At 36.4% G+C, this 24,907-nt stretch overlaps 1 long non-coding RNA gene across 1 annotated transcript; it reads right to left on the bottom strand.

Moving 5' to 3' along the window:
- Positions 1-2,972: 2,972 nt before the first annotated feature.
- On the bottom strand, positions 2,973-24,702 carry LOC127965481 (uncharacterized). The gene is made up of 3 exons (XR_008155313.1): positions 24,586-24,702; positions 3,772-3,879; positions 2,973-3,636 (listed from the first exon to the last, which is right to left on the bottom strand). It is a non-coding gene; the product is annotated as an uncharacterized LOC127965481 (long non-coding RNA).
- Between the last annotated feature and the right edge of the window lie 205 nt (positions 24,703-24,907).

Raw genomic sequence — 24,907 nt, 5'->3', positions numbered from 1 at the left:
CCTAGCATAAACTTGGAATGTCATGGTTCACTGTGTGCATTACAGAGATGTGATGCCATGAAATAATTATCAGATGTCAAGCTGTTCTGATGCTCAGATCCATTTGTGCGGTTGTTATGATGATGCCATCCTGCCTTACAACTCACTCTCTCTCTCTGTGCATCCTGTCTGCAAATATATCTGCAAATCTCAGGATTCACTTGGAAAGATGCCAGCCGAGTGTCTTGTGAGCTGAGCTGGCAAAACGTCCAACCGTATGTAAAATACTGCCCCTCTGGTGATATCAGTCTTTAAAAGAGAGCTAATTTCATTTTTTCAAAAGCAGCCGCTTGATAGCTACACAATTACTCTGCGGTGCCCCGTCCCATGTTTAAAGCTGCACAGACTTTTATATCAGGTGAGAGATTTGTGGATATCTAAATTGGAAGCTAAACCTGTATAAACAGTAGTAATTACTGTGCCATTCACAGAGCCTGTTGTGCTCGTTCGGCAACAGCCACAGTGATTAAAATGAATCTCCATCGACTTCTCCATTAAATTGCTGGCAGTGGCGATCCTTTGACCTTTCCCATTGATTGAACATAACAATCACAATTCAATTGTAATGCAAAGAGAACATTTGTTATAATGTACATGAGATGCATGAGCCATTTCCTAGAGGGTTGAGGTAATCAATGAAGCGACTTCAAAAGGAACCTGCACAAAGACTCATTTTAGTCAGAATCTGCACTACATATCGAACCCGTCTGTTGCATCACTCAATACATTTGCATCCTATAAAAGAAACATATTATGCACCCAAAACCCTTGATGTCATTTCATGCTAGCTACAATAGCTCAAAAACTGACGGTTACGATCCAGTGTTCATTTGTTTTGATTTTTAGAATGCTAAGCCTTCCCAGAATTCACTGCATGTGGCACAGAGGTCTAAGACAATGATTACGGCTGACATTTCCCAGCATTATTTTCCTCTGTTTTTGCATTGTGCTCTGTGCATCCACTGATTAGTAACATCTGTATGTGACACTGGTGCGGTTCCAGCAACACGTCTGGTTGTAAAACGCCATTAAACTTGCGGCGAAACTAGTCTGCAGCTGATTACTTACACATAACTCCGCTCCCTCCCTCTGACCAGGAAGGAAAAACTCTGTGAAATACCCGACTTCTAATCAGCATTTAATTCTGATTTTAAGAGCGGTGCTAGATCATGCATTTCAAAAACGAAGAGTATGTGAATAATGTCCTTAAGGGAATCTGCAGAATTGAGAGATTATAGTTTACACGCACATTAAACAGATTAAACCAGTCAGATCTCAAAAGGCAGTTTATCTAATGGAGAAAATGTAGTATGCTAATTGGGTAAAGTCTGGTGCTGAAATTACACACGGGTTCTTCTCACTGTGTGTAGTTTTAAGGGTGAAGTTTGATTAAAATCGCAAGGCTAATCAGGGATATAAGCCGCAAAACAGTCTCTGAACGAAAGCGTGCTCGCCACACAAAAAAGTAATTGTCTCCAAAAACTTCTGCGATGACAGATTCAATTCCATTTAGTAAATGTTTAATAAATGTTATACAAACACGGCCGCCTATCTCACTGTATTCAGAAAACAAAGGGAAACTTTAATTGCTTTAATCATCCCGAGCTTTGACGTTGTTATTGGCTTTAAAAATAGCAGTTAACAGTAACTGTCTTGTAAAGGAAATTGAACCACATTTGCGAAATGATCCCCAATTAAGATATGGCCATCCAGACCAGCAAAGTTGAACTGGGGTGTTGTGTCTAAGAAAAGCAGTCGATGCCATACAAAGCTATTTAATTAGCTGAAAGGCCCAAAGAAAACAGGCAGTCTAATATGTATCACTCTAATCAAATTTAAAGTGATTGCATCCCTTTTGAAGATTCCAGAGCACGGATATTTTCATTAACAGATATGTGGACGGAATGAGGTAGTTGTTTCTCACAGAAATGACTCTTTAACATCAGGAAGCTCACCATGCAGCTGAGCAAGACAGAAATGTGTGTTTCTGTTTCGCTGTCTTTAGTGTTCACTAATGTGTTTCAACATTGCGCAGTGCTACCTTTAATCTGCACTAAAGGGAAATAATGCGTTTCCTGCCTTATTTACCATGCTTACTTAACAAGTGCTGTACAATTAGAATTGTTAATAGATTGAGAAAAACAAAAGGACTTTGAAGGTGGGAAAGTGCTGACATTATTTCACAGGGGAAAAGTACCCCTGAGAAAAGGAAAAAAAAAGGTTTGCAGTAAATGTAGTTTCCTGCGCTGTTCTTCAATGAAACACCGCTCCTTCTCATTAGAAATGCCATAGAAGACATAAATCAAGGACAGTAAAAATTTCATAGCCTTTGTGTTAAATCACGCACTCTGCGCATCGGACAGCAACTGTGTAAACATTGTAATTTCACTTGATTCTCGTTAAATGTATGCACACTTTTTACAATCCATAAACAGATCTGGAATAAAAGTTGATAAATGTCAAAATTTGCATTCGGGGGGGAAAAAAGCATCTTGCTGCATGTTTGCAAATATCAATCTATGAACCTTTCAACATTTTGTCAGACAAAATGCTAATTGTACCTTTAGGAATTTGGGACACAGTGACAAGAAATGAGATGCCCTGTCCTTTTAGATGTGGAAATCAACTGGGGTTGCATACAGAAACCCTCGCAAAGGCAAAGCAAACACAGCGAGCCACGTTTTCTAGGAGGAATTATCAGTGCATAATCATACAACTATCTAAAAAGAGAGAGAACCCAATAAATTCTTGCACTGTTAACCATGAATTTACAATGACTTATTATCTGACATATATTATTGTGATAGGTGAACTTTGACATTCATGACAACAAGTACTGTAAATAAATCAGTATATAAATATATTGCTCATATGTATTCAGTTGTTTTGTTCATCATGTATATTGCTAGTTAATTTGTATTTCATATTTTTTTAAAGAGACTACGGTAAATTTTCAACTACAGAAGTTGCAAAACTTTCGACACTTCGGTATCAGCATGCATAGGTTTCTACTTCATCTGCTGTCCCATCATTCCAACACCGAAGCTAATTTAACAAGGGAGAATTAAGAGTGTAAAAAGTGCTTACACAAAGGTTTCCACGTTATTTGCCTGGAATTGATTTTAACACTTAAACAGAATCCTAACTAAGGGCTTATGTGTGCCAGACCATCTGCATTTCACCGTAGACGCACACACATACATATTAGTCTATGGATATCTATCAGAAATGCCAGCTGAAGCTGGAAATGTGTTTCCAAACAAAGTATAATTTGTTTATTTTTACCCAACAAACATGTTCTACAGCGTCCTTATGAGCGATTAGCAATGTTGTTCTTCAAAGGTCCTTAAGAGGAGTTTGATGCAGTTCTTGCCCGTCCTCCCATTAATCCAAGCTCAGTTAAGAGTCTGCCATCTGGACGTGTGTTCCTAGCGATAAATATGATTTAGAGTTGATTCAGACATGTTTTCCGCACCGAGTGTGTGTGGATTTCAGAATTAAATGGCACAAACAAATGTGGAGTAGAGAGCAAATTAATATCTCTGGTTTTAGAGCTGTAACAAAGCCGCACCCTTAATTACAGCCTGTAATCATTTCCTGAAACACAAATATCAAGGAATTCAATTACCATCATACCATCATAGAGCTCTTGCACAAATAAACTGGTCTTATAAACATAAAACAATATTAAGTGTGTGTGTATGCATATCAGATAATGTTGGATCTAATTACCTTCCTTTGGAGCTTCAGTTGTTTTTCAGCTGTGCCAAGCAACAGTGACCTCTACAGGGACTGAAGATTGAAAACTCAGATACACTTTTGACTTCCTGCAGTAACCTCCTTAAAGAGAGAGGGGGAAAAAAACAGAGAATAGTATCATTTTAAAAAGTATATTAAAAAGTTATGTCGTAGTAAATTAAATTACAAATCAAGAAAAGATTCATAAAGTTCATTTTTCATGGATAGTTTATATTAACTAATGCAACCTTATTGTGTTGGTGTTACCATCAAAACAGTTTACACAGACAACTGGGGGAGGAAATGGTTTAGAAACCGTTTTCACAGTTTCCAAAGAATCAGCAAGCAATAAAACATGGACTTTTTAAGTAGAAAGACACCTTTGTTATTTCTGGTAAATCATACTTTAGTAATCTTTACAAACTCAAAAAATATTTTGCAGTTTAATAGACACAGTGTAGAGTCAAATCCAATAAAAGATACAAATAAGAAGCCTCCTTTGCACATCTGTGCCATACTTCCAGCATTTTAATACTTATACTTATTTTTTTTTAGAATTAAATAAAATACTAATAATTTATTCTGTAATATGCTAAGATACTTAAAAAATATTTCTTCAAAATTAATTTATAAATAAATAAATATTACGATTTGTTTACAATATTTGAACAAAATAATATACTTAATTTTATTCTGTCATATATCATCTAGTTAGCAATTCCACATGATAATATATATATATATATATATATATATATATATATATATATATATATATATATATATATATATATATATATATATATATATATATATATATATATATATATATAGAAATACAGTAAATATTAAGACTGTTTTCACAATATATTTATCAAGATGACATTGAAATCTGTCATTTTCAATTCTTCTATTGTTTGGTTTCAAATAAACAAAGACGACTTCATTTGTCCAGCACTGCAGAGAAGATCTCCCTGAAGACCGAGTCTTGGCCACATCCAGGTGTAATGGCAGCAAACCCAGAAAGTGTTGCCAAGACGTTTCTCCCTCGCTTCGAAACTTTAGCACAGGAGGACAAAGTGTCTTTCACAGAGAGAGGGGGCAGAAAAGAAAGGGCGCCAAACACCACAAAGCAGAGCCAAACGCTGTATCAAGCAGGAGGAATGACTGATGGAAAGATAAGGGACAAACCAAAGAGAGCAGACCAAACAGGAAAAGCAGGCAAGCAGCAAATGGAGGGGTGTAGCCTGCGCCGACAAAGAGCGCGTGGTGGACGCTCACGTTGCATGTATCTGCTTTTGTTTAGAGCCGACAAGAAAACAAATCTCATAAAAAAACATTCTGGAAACTTTTCTCCTTCCTGTGGAACTTGAATAACAGTTAACCAGCATAACAAGTAACCCATTTAAAATTAAACTGAGAATGCGGACAAAATCTGTGCTGATTTATTTGTATTTTTTTACAAAAGACACACAAGCCATGTTTTGCACTATCCCCCACTGCGGCTGAGTTTTCTTTTATGCATTCACATTCAGTTCGGCAGCATAAAATCCTCCAGAGAGCCAGCATTGTCCTCCTGAGAGTCCCCTGGGTTTCCCATCACATAGCTGCATCTCTCAAGCCCACAATATAACACCCAGAAGATCCAGCCGAGAAGGGGCTCCTTTTAAACGCTCGCACGCAATTTGAGGAAGATTAATTAAAATGCTATTAAAGCCACTGCTGATTGTGTTGATTCTCAAAGACTTTGCAAATTATTCCACTTTTACTGCGGCCTTAAACAAACGGACTCAATAGCCTTTCACTGATTTCACCCTCTGAATAATAAACATCTGTTATGTCATTATGCGCAGAAATAAAAGGGACACATACTTTCCCTGGCGATGTGGAAAGAACGTTTTGCACCAGCAGAAGATCTGCGACTGTAGTGTTATAAATATATGCGCAGTGGGGTTTCATATCGACGTGGTTCAAGCGCTTTCAAAGGCCGAGGTTTGCTCTAGTGGACTTGAATGTGTAGTCTGTGGTGCATAAAGTGAAACATAAGGCCTAGCAATGGAGCTTTGTCTAATAGGATACCGAGCCCGGGGCATTAAGGAAAAAGCTTGCAACATGGATATGAAAAAAGTACATAAATGGGTGATTTTTTGAATTAGCCTCCGTTTTAGTGCATCTGCTATATTTGTCTCTGACAGCGTTGGGGAAGCTGCAGTTCTACAGTCAAGTGACACCTTTTCTTATAAATACAAATAAACCATGAAAGCAGGGCACTACATGTTTCCTTTTGAATCATAAATACTAAGGAAAGTGAATCACTTGAAAAAAAAAACATTAGATCATTCCCCAAAATGTTGTCCCAACTAGTCAAACACAGTTGTCTGAACAAAGAATTGCATAATAAATAATAATAAATATTGATCAAATGTGTGAGTTCCCAGCATGCATTGCAGAATGAATAAATCATGTGGTTGCTGTTATACAGTAGGTTTATCGTTTCACTCTTTTGTTGTTTTGGCATTTTATTTATTTATTTATTTATGTATTTTATTTTTTGTGTAAAGAGCTCATCCATTTGTTGGCTGTGAACATAAATGTGTGTGAGGTCTAAGTAACCATTTGAAACTAAATCTCAGATATCTTTGCTTTCTAAAGTAATTATGTCTTCTGAAACAAGGGTAGCATTGTTCACTTCACATATTAAGTGTCCTGTATGTATATACTGTTACCAAATGATAAATGTACTGTTTTTCTAATTGAATATGTGTTGTACAAAAAATATGCAGATGCCAAACGGACCATTTTGAACAAACAAATACAAACTGCCAAATAAGTAGTGACACACTTGCATATCACTTTTCAGTATATTTAGCCAGTTGTGCGATGCAAAGATGTTCACAAGTCTGGTTACCCCTACAAAACTCTCCCGGAGGATTCGAAACTCTAAGTTCAGTCTCATTTCCCACTTGGCGCTCGGCAGCGGAAAGTCCTCGGCTCTCTGATCTTCTCTAGACAAAATGAGACACAGCAGCTCGAACAGAGGGAGCCTGGCGAACGCTATTCCCTGTGCTACTTGAATAGATAATGCTTCTCTTTACTTTCTTTATTCCTTCAAAAAAATGCATCAGAGGCCAAATATTAATTCTCCCTGTCACCCAGCAAAAGCAAGGGGAGCGCGACGCACTCGGCATACCAGCCTGTGTTTTAGCATGATTAAGGCACACATAAAGGCCTTTCACAGGCTGCTTTGAACCTTGCCATTCAATTCTTTTTGGTTTTTGTGCATAATCAAACTTATTCCCCCGCACTGCTGGAAGCTGATCCTGAAAGACAACGATAATGAAACATATAACAGGTAAAGACAACGGGATTAGCAGCGTCCGAGAGCGGAGCACCTCTATCCGGGCTGGCAGGTCCACTCTTCCCCCTTCCCCACGCCCAGGAATCTTCTTCTTTAAAAATGCCAATAGTTGTGATTGCTTAAAGCTCGATCCTTCTGCTTCATAAAGATGTGCGTGGAAAAAATCAGATCAAGGAATGACATTGACAGAGGAACTGCTGACTCGCATCAGTGTTTGTCTTTTGATGTGAGAGATCAAATCGATATACACACTCTTGTCTAACGGCATGCTGGGGGGGGGGGGGTGATTAGCATTTCACATCCCCCAGAGTCGAAGGAGCTTGCTTGCCTTAAATCATTAGTGTTTATGTCCTCTTGCACCAAATAATCGGGAGATTTCTTGTAGGGAGCTGGACGGAGCGTTCTCCTGAGCTGAGTGAAAGATCCCCTTCGCTTCCTCAATTATTAAGTGGCTACATGGGAAATAGGGAAACATTAGCAGGTGTGTAAAATTTTAAAAGATTAAGTGCTTCAAAAGAGTCACCCAGGGGAGAAAACAGGAACGTGAAACTGCTTTGGCAGTAACCAGGCAGTGAAACAAACGCTTGAGCAGAAAATGGTTATAGGAGATACACTGCCAAGAGTTAAGTGCATTTCTGAAGTTAAAGGAGTATAAATAGAGAGATACTGTGTGAGAAGGGTCCAAATGAAGAGTGGTTTGAAGAAGAAAACAAAATTCAAAACCTACAATACACATTGTCCTCAAAGAATGGCCAATATAACCCACTTATTCCCACAACAGTGGGTCTCAGTTATGCATTATTCGTGGGTTGTGCAAGTTAGAAACACAGAACACATTTCTAAACAAATCAAATTCTTATAGTTCATAAAACCATTTGTAAATAAACAGTAATATCTAATTACATTTGACAGCTTACCTACAAAATATTTTTTATTCATGATCTACACAGAAATTTGTTTAAACTGATGTTATTCGAAATGTTCAATCTGAGAAATTATAATAGTTAACTAAAACAAAAACCATAAAAAGAATCTTCGTTGCTTGAAATAAAATGAATGCTTATTCAAATAAAAATATTAAATATATGTCAGCTAGTTGCCAACATTTTTTATTTTAATTTACTTTAACTTGATGTACTAAGCAAAAACTAAAACTCACACTCACACAAATGCTTAATACACATATGCCTGTTGATATACACGTATAATTTTGGTCACACTTTATTTTAAGGTCCAATTCTCACTATTAACTAACCATTAACTATGACTTTTGACATGATTAACTCCTAATTTGCTGTTTATTAATAGTTTATAAGGTAGTTGTTAAGTTTAGGGTATTGGGTAGGATTATGGATGTCATGCATTATATGTACTTTATAAGCACTAATAAACAACCAATATGTTAATAATAGGCATGCTAATAAGCAACTAGTTATTAGTGAGAATTGGACCATCTACTAAAGTGTTACCATAATTTTTTATTCATATTAAATAACTTAATATTATTGCTTTAATACTAATTAAATTAATATAATGATTGTATAACTTCTAGCACAAAATAATTATAATATTCTCAATCAAATTTATTTGGCACATATTTATGTAATAAATGTGAAGGTATTCTACAAAATAAACTCTAACAGTGTGATCTTGTATCATCCTGGGTGGATTTATTTTGCAATAATGATCATCTGACTGTATTTTACTCCTTAACTACTTCTCATGGCCCTGAATTCCTTCATTGTGTACTCATCTCTCAAATAAAGTACTTATCCTTGGCTTAGTGTGAAGAGTGTGTGACATAGAATAAAGTTGTTAAGAGTTGTGCAGGAGTGATTTTGCGGTTAGAGTATTGCACTTTTCTACACTATTTGAATGCACAGGGCTTGCTTGCAACTCTACGCTAATGATCAAAGTTGAGAGGGGAAAAATCTCTTGAGTGTAAGTTATGAGGATGAGACGAGCAGAGGAAAATGCTTTGCTATCCAGCTTTGAACACTTTTACACTTTCCAATAAGCTTTGTTTTTTAATTGGCTGAAATTAATCTTAGGGATGTAGATGCCTGATTTGCATTCATTAAAACTCAACCAAAGAAGTCATGCTTAATTCCAATCAAATTTGCTTAATTATGCATGGCGAAGAATCCCAAATGAGCGGAGGATTTTTGTTAGCTTTCTTTTTTTTTCTATAGCAAATAAAAAGCTTTTTTTCCCCTTTTTTTGTTTCTTATAGCAAATAAAACGTAATGAAGCTGTCTCTTTGTGTTCTACTGAATGTCGAGGAGCTGGGCTGCGGCACCTTGAGTCTTTGTTGAAAAACAATATTATGGCTAAAGTAATTATAGGAATCTGCATTTTTCATTGTTAATTGTGGATGTCAGCATCATTAATTTTAATTTACAGCAGGCAATAAAATTAAGAATACTTTGTGCTGATGTTTTAAATCATGCCAGTGAAGGCGATGCATTATGCAACTTAAATTTCAAGAAGATATTGATTAGGGCAGATAGCCTTTTCTATGAATCTTAAACAGGCAGATGCAAGATAAAGCCTGAGGTATCACTTTCACTCGCTGTCACCGCGCCGGACGGGGGAAAGGACATCCATATTCCCTCTGATGCTACTTTGGCAGTGAAAAATAAGTGATGGGAATGAAATGTAGAATAAATATACAGGAGAAATAAAAAGGGACACAGAGCTTAGACTATATTCAGTCATTTGTTGTAAGCAACCTAACTCAGAAGACTATTTACAATGTCAAAAGTACTGTTGGAATATGCAGAGTGAACATGTTTTATGCTATTAAAAAAAAGTTATTGATTGAGTTCAGCCAAATCTTTGAAATAAGCAATAAACATTGTTTTGTGTGGTGTCACAAAAAGAAAACATGTCATATCTTAAAATATTTCAATCAGCGCTTTATTTGTTTCAGCCATCCTCGTTTCCATACATGTCCAGTGATCTACAGTACGTTTCTTAAAGGGCACCTGTTATGCAAAATCCACTTTTACATAGTGTTTGGACATAAATGTGTGTTGGCAGTGTGTGAACACAACCACCCTACAATGATAATAATCCACTTACTCCTCATTTTTTAATCCGCCCTAAACCAAGTCAGTCTCACTAGGCTTGCCATTTTGATTCTCATGCAGTGTGACGTCACATTGTATAGGGCCGGGCCACAGGGGTAGAATGACATCCCTGCTTTGTGATAGTTTCGGCCCTCGGTGGTTGTACACTGTCCTTTTTTCCCCGCGTTCAAGCAGCTGTAACATCAATAATGTCTCACAAGCAATCCCGATGCTTTGCATTTGGATGTTTAACCGTATAAGTGTGTTTAAATTAAGCATTTTTTAACTGATCTGTGCCACGCTTTTGAGATTAGTTCTTGCCATTCGTAGAGTGAGATTTGTTCAGTAGCGTGGCTTGGTCTGTTAATCCACGCTGATGAAAGGTCAGCGTGGCACCAGCTCTGTTTCGTCCCACTTTCTGTGCATTTGGCTTCCCATATGTACGGCTAAACACTGATTCTCTCAGTTATGTTGCTTCTACCAGCTGTTTATTGCTGTAGATATGCTATGCAGAGATGTATATGCGACGCCTTCTTCTGGAGACAGGGCAGAAATATGCAGCTCATTTGCATTTAAGGGGATACACTCCAAAACAGCTCTTTTATAGACACACCCCAAAATATATATATTTTCCAGCTGTTATAAAAAAAATTATGTTGGGTATTTTGGGCTGATACTTCACAGACAAATTCTGGGGACACCCAAAACCAATATTGTAAAAAGGGACATAATAGGTGCCATTTAAGCTACAAAATATGTGCGACTGGCAGTGTAACAAGCGCACTTTAGGTTGTCTCTATTGTGCAGGACAACACAATGTGCTTGCACCAACACCATTTGATTAATAGCCTCTTTTCTTCTTTCGTGTACAGGATATATCCAGCTGCAAGAAGCTTTGGAGCATTGTACTTGGAAAACAAAGGAAGAATAAAATTGATCTTTCTGGAAACAGAAATCAATGAATAGTTATTTCCTGTTTCATGCATGTTATTTAGACAGAGTCACTGAGTTACAAGAATTCCCCTTTCTACTTCCAAAAAAATAGCAAGGACTTGACAGGAAAGTATAGAGGTACATTTAATGTTTTTGGCCTAATTATGTTTCAAGACATAATCCAAACCTTAATGACAAACTTTCTCTTATGGAAAATAAATTACTTTTTTTTTATGGAATAATTTTTAAGAATTACCATGGAGTTGGCTGTAAATGTAAAACATTTGAATATTTAATGTTTTTTGGCCTAATTATGCTTTAGTGGATTGCAACTTCAATATTTTAATATTAATTTAAATTACTGGTAATTTTAACCAAACAAAATGGCAAGTAATTGTCAAAATAAAAAATGTCATTATTTATGCAACCGAATCCAAACCTATATGATTTACTATTTTCTGTGGAAGACAACAGAAGATTTTGTTGAGAATTCCCCTTTGTTCTTTGATTGTAAATGTAAAGCATAGAGATATGTTTAATATTTTGAGCCTGATTAATTAAACATATATGTATGTATCTACAGACTGTAGCCTATATTCTCCTCATGTTACTCCAAATCTTATTTTCTTCTGTTAAAAACAAAAGAAGATATTTTTAAAAGGTTTACATGGAAAATTTTTCAACAAAACAACATTGGACCCTATTTACTGTCAAATGAAAAGACATCTTCCAAATGAAGACTATTTTTGTTTTAAGATGTACTATCCCTTTAAGAAAGCAAGATATCATATTGTCAGATTTTTTCCTGTACAGAAACAAAAACATTACTGCCAAGGAATAAAAAAGACATCACAGCCAAGCACGGTTATAATTGCCATGTTTGTGGTCCCTGGTTAGATTTATGTCTAGAAAGATTTGCCTGTGCCTGTTCTGCATACAGGACTATTATTTCTTGGGGGTGATTGTGTTGCTATCACAAAAGCTTCTCTGCTCGATTGTTCTGTTTCGAAGTTGGAGGGCTGCCCGTGGCCTTTTTTTATTACTCAGGCAACTCCAACTATCAGCTCCATTTTCCTCTTCCTGCTTTTTTCCTGTCAGACACTGAGACAAGTCACTCCAGTGTAACAATGAGGGTGATTTCATTTGACTTATCACACACACTAACTGCTAAACCAGCTGCCCGGACTTTGATCCAATCCACTTCCTGCAATGGACTTCCTAAAAACAGACGGTAAACAGGCTAAAACTATACTGTCATTACTTCAGAGCAACAAAAACACTTCAAATTGATTATTTTACCTTTTGCCCAGGTCCCACTGGACCTGAAAGAAAGCAGGTCTGGCTTAGCAGTGCTCCAGCCTCCCCATGTTTCCCCAATGCGAATCTTGAGACAATGGAGTTAATTCAGCCATGTGATCACTAAAAGACCACAGGAGCATTGCGACAGGAAACCATACAGACGTGTAGCGTTAGCATACTTCTGAAGGAAAAGAAAATAGCCCCAGCGTTTTGGGAAATGCCCTTTTATTCATACCACTGTCCTTCGTTCTCCCAAAGGTTAACACGCAGCCATTACTTCCATTGTATTGCGAACGAGAGAAAATAAGTCACACGTGCTCTTAAGGGATTTTCCCTTTCTCCATTAAGCATTCTTTTTCACGAGGGGCTAAATCATTGACATCGCTTTAGGCTTTCTGGTCAACACGGTGGAATATAAAAGACTGGAGATTAATTCAGTAATCTGTGACATCATTGTGTGAATAATTCATTCTGAAGGCCAGATAAGAAATGATCTGTGTGGAAATTAATAGCACTTATTTAATAACATTCTCCCACGGATTCTCGGCGCTACACGAAGGCGCTGGAGTCGCGGAGAGCGGGTTCAGAAATCAAGGCGGATGATTCATTCGCACTCCTCTGGTAGTTGAGTTTGATGGATCATTCTTAAAAGCGTCATCGCTAATCTTCGGCTCCTCTTTTTTAGGTTATTCACAGATCAGTGAGTTTTCCGGCTAATCCGGGTTTTGATGCTCCCCTGTCTGTGTACATGGTATTCATCATATCTTGACAAGAGGAGTCCTTCAGACAACAAATAACCTTCAGTAAGAGGACGTGAGCAGTAGATGTGCAGTTATTTTGGATATGTATCACAGAGGGATGAGAACACAGCGGGAGATGAATGGTGTCCTTGTTGGCAGTGGGAATGGACCCTTTTCCGGCTCCTCGGAATAATCATTCTGAACCCTAGCCATGCCTTCGACAACTTAATCAGACAGCCTACTACCTGTAAAGTGGCTGGGCTGATTTGATTGCCATTTTTATTGGATCCCCTGCCCATAAATCAAAGCAATGGGAATGGTTCTACAGACATGACCACTCGTCATTCGCTAGTAGCCTTGGAAACATTGTTGCGGGAGTTGTGCGACTGTCAGTGGGGGTAAATCAGACTTTGGAAATGTTGCCCCTTCTCCAGAAGAGCGTTATGGTTAGAGTAAATCATCTTGAAAATTGATGTCACTTTGCCAAAGTGGTTCACCTATCCCTCGATGGAGCTCTGTCATCCCGTGTCAATGTCAGCACTTTCATCTTACTTTCTAAAAAGTGCCTTTTCCACATGACGGGCGACTAAAGAATCACTAAACTGCAATGAGGAACTTTTCTCAAACAAACTGCTCTGGAACAATACATCCTTAGAGCTTCCAGAACAGAGCACCCAAAAACGAATTTTCTTGTCATTAGTCCATATCAAACCCAAACACTTTGAGTTCAAAAGCAGACATTTTGAGAAAATATACACATCTCTATTCTATACATCCATGTTGTAAAGCTCCAAAACAGACAAAAATTAAACAAAATGTTACACTGAGCAAGCATTATCTGGAACAGTTTCCGAAATGAATTAAAATACAATAATTTTAGTTGCAGTTTGTTTATGAATCCAAAAAAAAAAAAAAAAAAAAAATTATAATTATTTAAATTTATTGGTAAACTATCCATTTAGAAAGTCAAGAAATTGTCAGATTCTTATGTACCATCTATTTTTATATAAATTATTTGTGAATATTCTCTTATATTCTGAAAAAAAAAATTCAAATACAGAAGCAAAATGGATGTAAATGGCAAGTCAAAAAAAATTTCATTAAAAAAAAAAAAAAGTAATTTGATGGGGAAAAAATCTTATGAAAAGTATTGAAACATCAAGAGACTCTACTGAGATGTCCCTTCCAGTAGTGTGTCAAAAGTGAGAGCGCTAATGATATGCCAAGAATTGAAAATTACCATCTCGGATATGTCTAAACCAGTAAACTGGTAAACAAGCCTCCTGTTAGGAACAGGGATGATTTGAATCAACAAGGGTGAAAAGATATGGATACTCCCTGCATTAGTGTTAATAGGAATAGATTATGGAGGGATTTGGCGATGTGACCTTCAGTGTACTAATTGAAATAGTATTCAGAGTCAGCAGTGGAGTAATCAAGTTAAACACAGAATCATAAATCATCATGAGAAGCGCTGTCACAACTAAGCCATTAGCCCCCTGTTTTTCATCCACACACCCTCATGGAAATATCTGCCACGCTGCTCCGTAGGTTAATAGGAACAGAAATGGCATTTAAAGTCTATTTGGATCAAATGTACTGCGCGCCTGAAAGTAGAACTTCGCTAATTTACAGGTAATATGAATTGATGTGGTTATGGTAGGGGATACTTGAGCCGACAGTGGAGTTGGACTCGGGACTGCTGGGAGTTCAGACCTGATGTTTATATGGACCTTTGTCCATTCGGTATAAACTGTTTGTTTGCCATCACGTTAAATGAAAGATTGTAAATTTACCTCCAATAGATTTAAAAAAAGGGTTCAAATCAAAAATCAAATACACCACAAAGTGGTAAAATTTTAATAATACATTATTAATAAAAAATTTTAAATATTAACTTAAAATCTCAGGAGGTACTTTAAGTGAACATTTAAGTCAAATGAGTTCAGCTTACCAAAAAAATATAAAATAATTAATTAATAAAATATCCCTGCAAATCTGGCTGAATAAAGTGTGGCGTTCAGCATTTGTGGTCACTTGTGCCTCCTGTAATGCATATAGAAGCACTCTGTGACTCTGGGTGGTTTGTCAAAGTTCCTAACATCTTTATTGATATCAACAAGTACTCAAGCAAATAGCTTTTTAATTGTTGTGAAATGAGTGAATTAGATACTAAACAGTCGGTTAGCGTCAATGAAACGTCTTTCACAGAAGAGTGACCACCAAACTTGTCAGAACACTGATAAGAGGCTGAACTGGAATGCTTACATGGCATTAATCAAATAGCTGCGTCTAATTAAAAACACTGCTTTTTCTAAATGTTGCTCAGGTATTGCAATAATTTTTGATCACCCAAGCCTGGAAGACAAATAATTAGAATTGCCACACCATTCTGATGAGTGATGTCAGCGTCTCGGAGTGACCTTCCCACTGCTAATTAATTTTCATCCCGAGAAAAAAAAAAAGACCCTGTTGTTGCACATTATTAATTGGGTTCATGAAAAGATGCGGCTGATTAATTTTTGTTGATAATACTTGTCATTCCAGGGAGCGCTGGTGATCATTTTATGGCTTTTTGTTTTAGCGCTCCTCAAAGTTGATCCGACTCATCTGCAGTGCAATTAATTCACTCCAAAGCTGGAATCACGGGACAAACTACATTTAGAGTTAATTACAAATGAGTTGCTTTGCTTTTGAAGAATATTTACCAGACAGAAAGAAAAAAGCAATAAGTTACGGTTTAATGTCGGCCGGGTCATACAAGAATAACTGTCATGTACTACAAAAAAAGACCACAGAAGTTGTCAAAAGCACCATTGGCATATACTTAAACTCTAAAGGATTGCTACACTTTATTTACATTAGCTGTGAGGAAAAGTTAGTGAACCCTTTGGAATTCTGCTGAACTGACAGGACTGTCTGACTCCAATTACGCACATTTCAAACTGTCAATATCATAGAGCTTTGCATCTATTGCACTTTCATATCTATCTATCATACTGTAGATCTTCTTTTCCTGTCATTGCTCGCTATAGCTAACATTGTTCCATCAATGATCCTGATTGTTTAAATCATTGTTTTAATAAAAGTCACACTTCAAAAGCCATGCACAAAACAATTCAGAGAATTCCATACAGGCCACAAACTTTCTTTCACAGCTGCATGGTGTCGTTGTAACTGTCTCTTAATGTAGACAGTCAGTGGCACTCACAGAAATATAAGAGTTCTCAGGAGGCCTTTCTCAACATAAAATGAGTCCCCAGCTCAGAAGGGCTGCTATTCTTTGATAAGGTATTGCTGCAGAAGTCTGTAAAGAAAACCATTATGAATTGATAATGCTGGGCACAGACTTGTTAATAGAAAAAAAATGTCATTTATCTGAAACGTCTCACAATCGTCTGTGAAATGCAAGATGTCATTGAGCTGGTGAAAATGTGTCCCTTAATGAATATTCTGACAATTTCCAAGCATTGTCCTTGACGGCCTGAATGCATGTGAATAGAACAGCGTGTCATGGTTGTAAAATGACATTAATAGAACTGTAATTATATAGCAGCACTGTTATAGTTCGCTGCTGTATGTTATTATGCTTGGCATAATAAAATAATACTTGAGGACTAATAAACAGAATTCTTTGTGTAATTTAGCGACATACAGTTTACAGTGAGCCACACTGGCCTTAGCCTGCAGTCTTAAAACTGCTCAAAATATTATGATTTAAACTAGATAAATATTCTTTAATTAAGTCTCATGTGAATTTATAACACCTCAGTTGGAGGGAAACATAGACTTTATGGCTTTACAATATTAATCCACTAGTTTGTGGTTTACCTTAATTGTCATTCCCAGAGAAGCTTAAAACACAACACCACATATACAGAATACATTATACTTCTTTTGAGAGTGGAGGAAAAACAATAGTAACACTTAACAATAAAGTTCCATTAGTTCATGTATTAACTAGCTTGAACTAACAATGAACAATACATTTATTACAGTATTTAATAATCTTTGTTAATGTTAGCTAATGACAATACACTTGTTCACTGTTAGTTCATGTTAACAAGCACAACTATTGATTTTTATAATGCATTAGTTGAAATTAACATTAACTGATTAATAAATGCTGTACAGGTATTGTTCATTCTTAGTTCATGTAAATTAAAGTTAACTAGTGTTAACTAATGAACCTTAATGAAAAGTGTTCCCAAAAAAGTATTATTTGTCTTGGAATTTGCTGAAGTTTTGAACCTTTTTTTTCATTGGCCTTTGATGTGGAAGTTTAATCTCTCTTTTTCTCAAAGAGTACATACAATCATTAAAAAACCATAATCAGTCTGTCCTGAAAGTTTTGTTTAAAATAAAGAAGCAAAAAAAGGGAGGAGGGAGGGGTCTTCCTGAAACCACAATACATTGAAAAAAATGTAATTTGTTGCTATCATGTGCAAAACATGTTGCTGCCATGAAAATTCCTTCCAGATTAAATACTACCGCACATTATTTTCTGTTTAGTGTTATTCAAAAATAATTCAAATAATAAAAGTAGTAGATATCTATAATAAAGTTAAAGTTATAGAAAACACACACAACAGGCTCTCTCTAAACACAGTCAAGACTTTGAAATGCTAAAGAGCAGAATGAAAAAAATGAAAGTATTGGCGAGCAATCCAGGAGTCTAAACAGAGGGGATATCAGGGGAGTAATGACTGATTGCCATTCATCTCTTAACCTGAACGAGATCGGCTGCTTGAATCCTCCCTCTCTGAAGGTGAGCATATGGACAGTGCATCTGTTTTTGTGGTGAGTTGAGCGATTCTACATTGAGTATAAAACTGGGATTCTGTCCAACTTAAGAGTAAGTTGTCCCCACCTGCTAAATGGTGTATGCTTTCCAGATTGCATGTTTGACCATTTAAACGTAATTAATCACTAGTGTTCAAAGACACTGTTTCATGTTGTTGGAGGCTTAAAAAGTGTTGTTTGTTTTCGAGTTTGGGAACATAAAAAACTGCTAGCAACACTATGCACCACTTCAAGGCTGCTTCAAGTTTGGGCAGCCATACTGTGGTTAACATGAGCAAGTGTTTGTCTTTGGAAACATTAATCAAACTTTGAAAGTGATTCAGAAAGGAAAAAAAAAAATCATTAGACCGGTTTCATTCGTCTCTTCAAACACAAATCCCTGAATAAAGCATGAGAATCCCCCGAAACAATACAGCTTTCAGCACCACCCACTGGTAGGAAATGTCTCATATAAGTACTTTAGCCCACAGAAATGATATTCTCACAAGACTTTGACCCTCTGTCATTTCACCTCTCACTCACCCCATCAGAGAGCATTCAATCATCTGTAATTGTGATCACACATCACCCTTACAAAACAACTGCTGCAAATGCAATCTATAACTGGACCCGAACAGGGAATGGAAATCCCATTCCTAGGAGCTCTAAAACAAACAATGTGTTAGTCCTATCAGTAACCTCTATCCTGAGAGGACAAGGTTAACATCGACACTCTGTGAATTGGTGCACCCAAAATAACAATCGCACCGAACAACACAATCAAAGCATTCCCGCGTTCCCTCATTGTTTAATTTTCTGGTTTTTATCTGCGATATCTCCAAGCGTGCTCTTATCTTTGACCCTCAGCTTGTAGCTTTGTGGCAGCTTCCCTTTTAGATGGCTGATGACCTTGGATGGGATGTCATTAAACCCTGACCCATTTGATGATCCCCTCATGTGGAATACATATGCCAAACGGGAGCCGCATTCACGCAGCAGGGGTGACGTGAAATACTTACAAAAATATGACTTGACACACTTTATCAAATGGGCAAAGATGAAGACAAAACAGCTGCTGCTGCTGTCGTAAGCAATCTGGCCGTGATTGAATAAAAGTGTCAAGAAAAGGGCCGCTTGATGGTCTTTTGTTCTCTCCCATCCAGGTTGATGTTAGTTTGAGCTGTCAGGGGGGAATCACAGCTGTGTGATTTATCAATACTCCAGTGACCTTGTATCTGGCGGAGGATGAGAGCACAGCGCCCCCCGTTTGAAATCTTGCTGAATGCCCAGAAACGATCCACATTTTGGGGCTGCGTGCCAAGTAGTGCATCGGCCGCCAAAAGAAGGGTGTTTGCTTGCACTGTGGATTTCTTTGAGAGTTGCAAAAAAAACAAAAAACAAAGTAACACTAAACAAAAAGGCTCAGTGAACAACACATTTTGTAAATGATTATTATTCTAGCTTAACTTATACATATGCTGTTGTTCGTTCATAATACATACAGATTTATTACAAAATGAGTGTATATAGAAATTAAGGAAAGACAGAAAACTATTGTATTTTCAGCCACTAGTTAATTTTGATATTTTGGGCTAATTGTCTACTTTTAGACTACGTGCCTTTTAGATTTCAATGATTCAGTAGCATTTTAAACAAAACTTTCAATATTCTCAAGGTTTTTGAGGAACTGGATGGAAAAAATCTATTAGTTACAATGTTCACACTATACACCTGAAGTCTCTTGCACTAACATTAACATATATATATATATATATATATATATATCTTTCTTCATTTATTTGCATTTCAAAAATGGAAAAAGTCACCTAATTTAACCTGATTGTTCCTGCTATGTTTTTAAACTTGTATAAAACAAAGTAGAAGACACGTTTCCACAAATGCGTCTTCATTTTTTTTTTTTTTCAAAGGACAAGCATTGTTATGATGAACCAGATGTTTTACCAGCATTGCACATTCATTACTCCCATAAAGCCATCTGTGGAATAGATTTTATGCAAATTTTTCAAGGGATCTGCATAAATAAAGTCCCAATTAATACCTCTGAAGAAACCTCTGTACTGTTTGATACTAAAGTGTTCTTAATTATGAGGAGAAGGTAAGATGCCCCCAGGTAAAACTCAACAAATGGATAGCGATCAAGAAACATGGCGAGTTTTGTACTCCGGAACTTTTGTTCTTCTGACCTGTGATGGAACAATAATTAAAATAATGCAGCCTAATGTATGTCCCGCTGTGATCATTTCTCATTGGATGGCTATTTGATAGATCACTGCTTGTGTTATTTAAGTGGAATACTAGCCTGCATGATTAAATGCTGTAATGCATACAAGATGCTTAATGTTTCCAATAATAAAAGCTGACATAGACAAAGATATTAGTGAAGATATTAATATAACATAATATATTATACAATTATAACAAAAAATAAACAAGTATTTATACAATATACACAAATGAATGTCCTTCTATAATATTTTGCTAAGACAAACATACATTCTAAGTGTGGCTTAAGTGTGCAAATGCATACAGTGCATTCAAGAAGTGTGTCATATATATCTGATTACACTCAATCCAGAACAATCACACTGAGCCATTTCCCAGGGTAGACTGGAATCTATTTAAAGAGGTTGTTGTATCAGTGCTTCTAATAAAACCTCATTCATTTGCCCCTTTTTCTCTAGGAATGCACAACATGTTTAACCAGATGCCTTTGGAGCAGTCCATTGATTGGCAGATCTGTTTTTTGCCAGACACCGATGCCTTTAATGGTGAAGGTGCCCCTTTGTTCAGATGTCATTGATCAGCCAGAAGAGGCTTAGCTTTATCATAGCATTCCACATAACTTTCAGGGCTTAACAAGTGCATTTCACATGACAGTAAATAATACTGTTGGTCAAATAATTCATTAGCACCACAATAAAGAGAATAATAATAGGCAAATCAGTGCATGTACTTGAAGCCGAACAGGAAACGAGTGAAGGGAATGGAGGGGTAGACAGAGGCTAATACAGACAGCTTTGTCTTGTGATTAGTGGTCTGCTCTGAAGGAATCTTGCCAATGACTAAACAGGAGAAGGTGTGGACAGATCAGCTAATGGCTCGGAATGCAGCAGCTAAAGAGATACAAGCTACTCTTATATATTCTCATATACAGCTCATATACTGTATTTTACACAATACTGCCTCTAAATGAGATAAATAAACAGCAGTGAGGGTGGGTTTTTAAATGAATTAGCCAACAGTCCTATAAATTCTGAGTAATAAAATCTCTAAAGTAAATGATATAGCATCCCTCATGTCTTTGGACACTTAGAAGTCACACTCAAAAATGAACGTCACTGCATGTCAAACCAAGAAGTATTCTAAGAAAGACAACCCAAAATTCAAGCAAATGGTTATATCAACTGATGTTAGATTTTATGTTAGATTAATTATACTGGATATTTAACTGATAACCGATGCAATCTGTTCAAAATGAAAATGATATTTGCATTTTGCTTATTTTACAATGATCACTTAAAGTTAATCTTTAAAAACTCTCAGAATTAAAATAAAATGCGAAATCAGTAAAACTCTAAATGAATGTCTATTTTTTATAATTTACATTATTTTATGATTCCTAAATACTTGCAGCATTTAATTACATTTTCAGTTATAAGTGTTTCTGTTTTGAATTTGTGCAAAATTGTTTACAAATTTTTTAATCAGCCATTAATCAGATATCAGTCATGAGCATAATTATCGACTTAACAGTAAATGCATCATTAAAAAGACTGTTAGGTTTTAAATAACACAACAATAGTGCTCAATAATGTTCAAAGTTAAGACAGGACACCTGGTTCCTCTGCTAGGACACCTGTGTGAACTTGAAGGCATCCGCCATCTGGTTAAAAGTAATTGCAGAAATGTCTGAGAATGTCAGTTCTGAGAAAATCATTTGCTTGCAGATGCCATTTGGCTGAATAAAATATGATTTGGTAATTTAAGTGTGGCTTAAGTGTCTAAATACTTTTTGGGGCCAGTGTAAGCTATTTCAACACATAACATCTGTTGTGTAGGGTATTTTTTCCTGCTGCCCCCAAAACTGGCAACTGTTTCCTCCAATCTCACAGATGAATAGAAGCATAATGATCTGAGCCTTCAGTGAATGTTACAGCATTATAATCTTATTTGTTTGATGCAGCAATTGGACAGATGTTCTCTTGATTTGACGCTTTTTTGGTTACAAAACGTCCTCCATGAGGCTTACAAATATTTATCCATGTAGCGGCGTGAAACTCGTTATGCTGGAGTAGATAAGCTTTGTATGTTTGACTAAAGCATTGCTGTGCTGTTCCTTAATTGCTTTAAATATACAAACCGCTCAAAGACGTAAATACATTGTTTTGAAACAATGAGTTAGTGATAAGCACACAAATTGAGCTTACTGTTTCAACACTCAATTTATGAATAATCATTTCCTGAAGAAACTTTCTTGAGTGGGTATCAATGCGCACAATGGAATTTCAGGAAGAAATACAAATTTGATGAAAACTGACTCACCCGCAGGCCATACAGTGCATGATGGATTTGTTTATTACAAACACGCAGCTTTTTGTTTCACAAGACATTAAATAATGGACTGGAGTCAAGTTGTGGATTATTGTGATATTTTTATCAGCTGTTTGGACTCTGATTCTGACGGCACCCATTCACTGCAGAGGATCATTGGTGAGCAAGTGATTTAATGCTACATTTCTTCAAATCTATTTTGATCACGAAATAAACTCATCTAAATCTTGGGGATGGCCCGAGGGTGAGTAAATGTTTTGCAAAATTAAGATTTTGGTTGACCTATTCCTTCATGTGAACAAAAACAGTATGACAGACAGAGGTTTTCTAATATTTAACATTTTTATAATAATTACAGTACTATACATAACATATCACGTTTCAGATTATCACATTATCTGTATAACTGAATGTATATGATAATAGTGTACACAGAAATGGCTTTTTATTTTATGATTTTAATTCTGTTTTGTACTGAGGGGAAAAACAGGGAATTATTAGTCCATTCGTGCATTTTGTTAAATTCCAGGCACATGCCTCATAAAAACAGTTCATATAACTAATAGGAGGTACCTTTAAAATAAAAATCTGTGATTTTCAGGAGACCATAATATCACTACCAGACTTTACACTTTTTAACTATCTTGTTTCTTTGAATTTGGATACACTTTCTGCTATCAGATAAATCCTCTCTCTCTCTCTCTCTCTCTCTCTCTCTCTCTCTCTCATAAACAAGGGATGGGTTGTCTAGCAAGGAGAACACCTGTAAGACACCGATGAGCAAACCTGTGCCAACTGTCCCGACTGAGTCAATATGCAATTATTTCAACTGAAGATCCACCAATGTCTACATCAAACGCTCCACATTCCTTGGGCAGATTAGCCGAAATTATCTTTTATTATTTTGTCCTGCAAAAGCCTGTTGAGAGGTTAAATTAAATTGTTGTAATAAATGTTTGGTTTCAGCGATGCTGTATTATTGAAAATCAAACAAACACCGACAGGCTTTTGTGCGATGAGGATCAGAGAGGGAAAATGAATAGGCGGCGAGGGGCGGAGGGCATGTAGGGAAGTATTATGTACATTTGAAACGGACTTGTTTTCACTTAAACAATCGTTAAATTGGAGCAAGAAGAACAATTATGTTGATGAATGTTTCCAGAGCTACTGTAATTAAATTAATCCATTTAATTAACTAATTATATTGAACTTTTCCCCAGAGAGCAACATAAGACTTGTGTTCTCTCTTACAAACAAGCAAAAATAATGTTGTGTAAATGATTGCAAAGATCAGAAGGAAATGAATCTGTGTCAAATAAAATGCACAGACAAAGACAAACCGATGGAGTGTGTATTGTCATCTGTTGTAACACAATCAAGGATGATTGTAACGCACGGGGGAGAACATAATTGGATCAAAACTTTTTCATACCTTAATGGGCTACCCTAGAGAGATCTGGTTCCCTCATTTGCAAATTCAATTCGATAGCATTCTGACAGCACATTGCAGCCCTAACAATGTATTCAAATCAGTAAATTATTACAACAACTTACATTATGCTCAAAGAAGCACTTCAAAGGGCTTAAAAGTCACACACTTGAATTTATTTTTTTTACTGTATCAAGTAAATAAATAACTACAGCACTACATAATTTAGTAGGCTATTATAATGCTACTACACTTTGAGTCATTCAGCAACTACTACTACTACTAATTAATAATAATTATAATAATAAACTTTAAAGGAGAATAGAATATTATGTGATAATCATATTCAGAGTTAGATATCAGATGACTGGCGACTCAACAATGCCATCTAGAGGTGGTGAGCTGACACTACAGTGAGATTGACCCTGACGAGCCCCGTGGTCTAGATCAAATTTTCCCCATTTCATGTAAAGAAACTCTTAAGGGTGACAATGCCATGGCTGAAGGTGTTATTTGAATCTAGGCTATATAAGACGCCCCTTACAAAATTAATTTCAGAACTGTCATTGCATAGGCCTACAACATTAACACAGAGAAAGCGTTTCCAATAACATTGTAAATTACCTCACGCTGCGTTATGTTTTCTCACTCAGAAAAAACTGAAGAGCAGATCTCTTATGGATGCTGATTCTTCTCATTTAATTTGTGTGTCGGTCGGGCCTTTTTGAAGTATAGCCTACCACATGTTAACCGCTTCCGGTAAGAACGGAAATAAAATAATATTACTTCATAACAGTAATAATCTGTGTCCTTAAGGGAGCGTTTAAGATTATTCATATTTTCGTAGAATCCCGTACGTGTAAACAAAAATCAACGAAGTAGACGCCAGACGTTAAATAAACTAATTTTGTGTGAAAACCGCTTGACATTTCTGATCATATTTAAC

This window comes from Carassius gibelio, chromosome B9 (genome assembly GCF_023724105.1).
Source record: "Carassius gibelio isolate Cgi1373 ecotype wild population from Czech Republic chromosome B9, carGib1.2-hapl.c, whole genome shotgun sequence".
Lineage (NCBI taxonomy): Eukaryota > Metazoa > Chordata > Actinopteri > Cypriniformes > Cyprinidae > Carassius > Carassius gibelio.
This window is presented reverse-complemented; position numbering and strand designations above follow the sequence as displayed.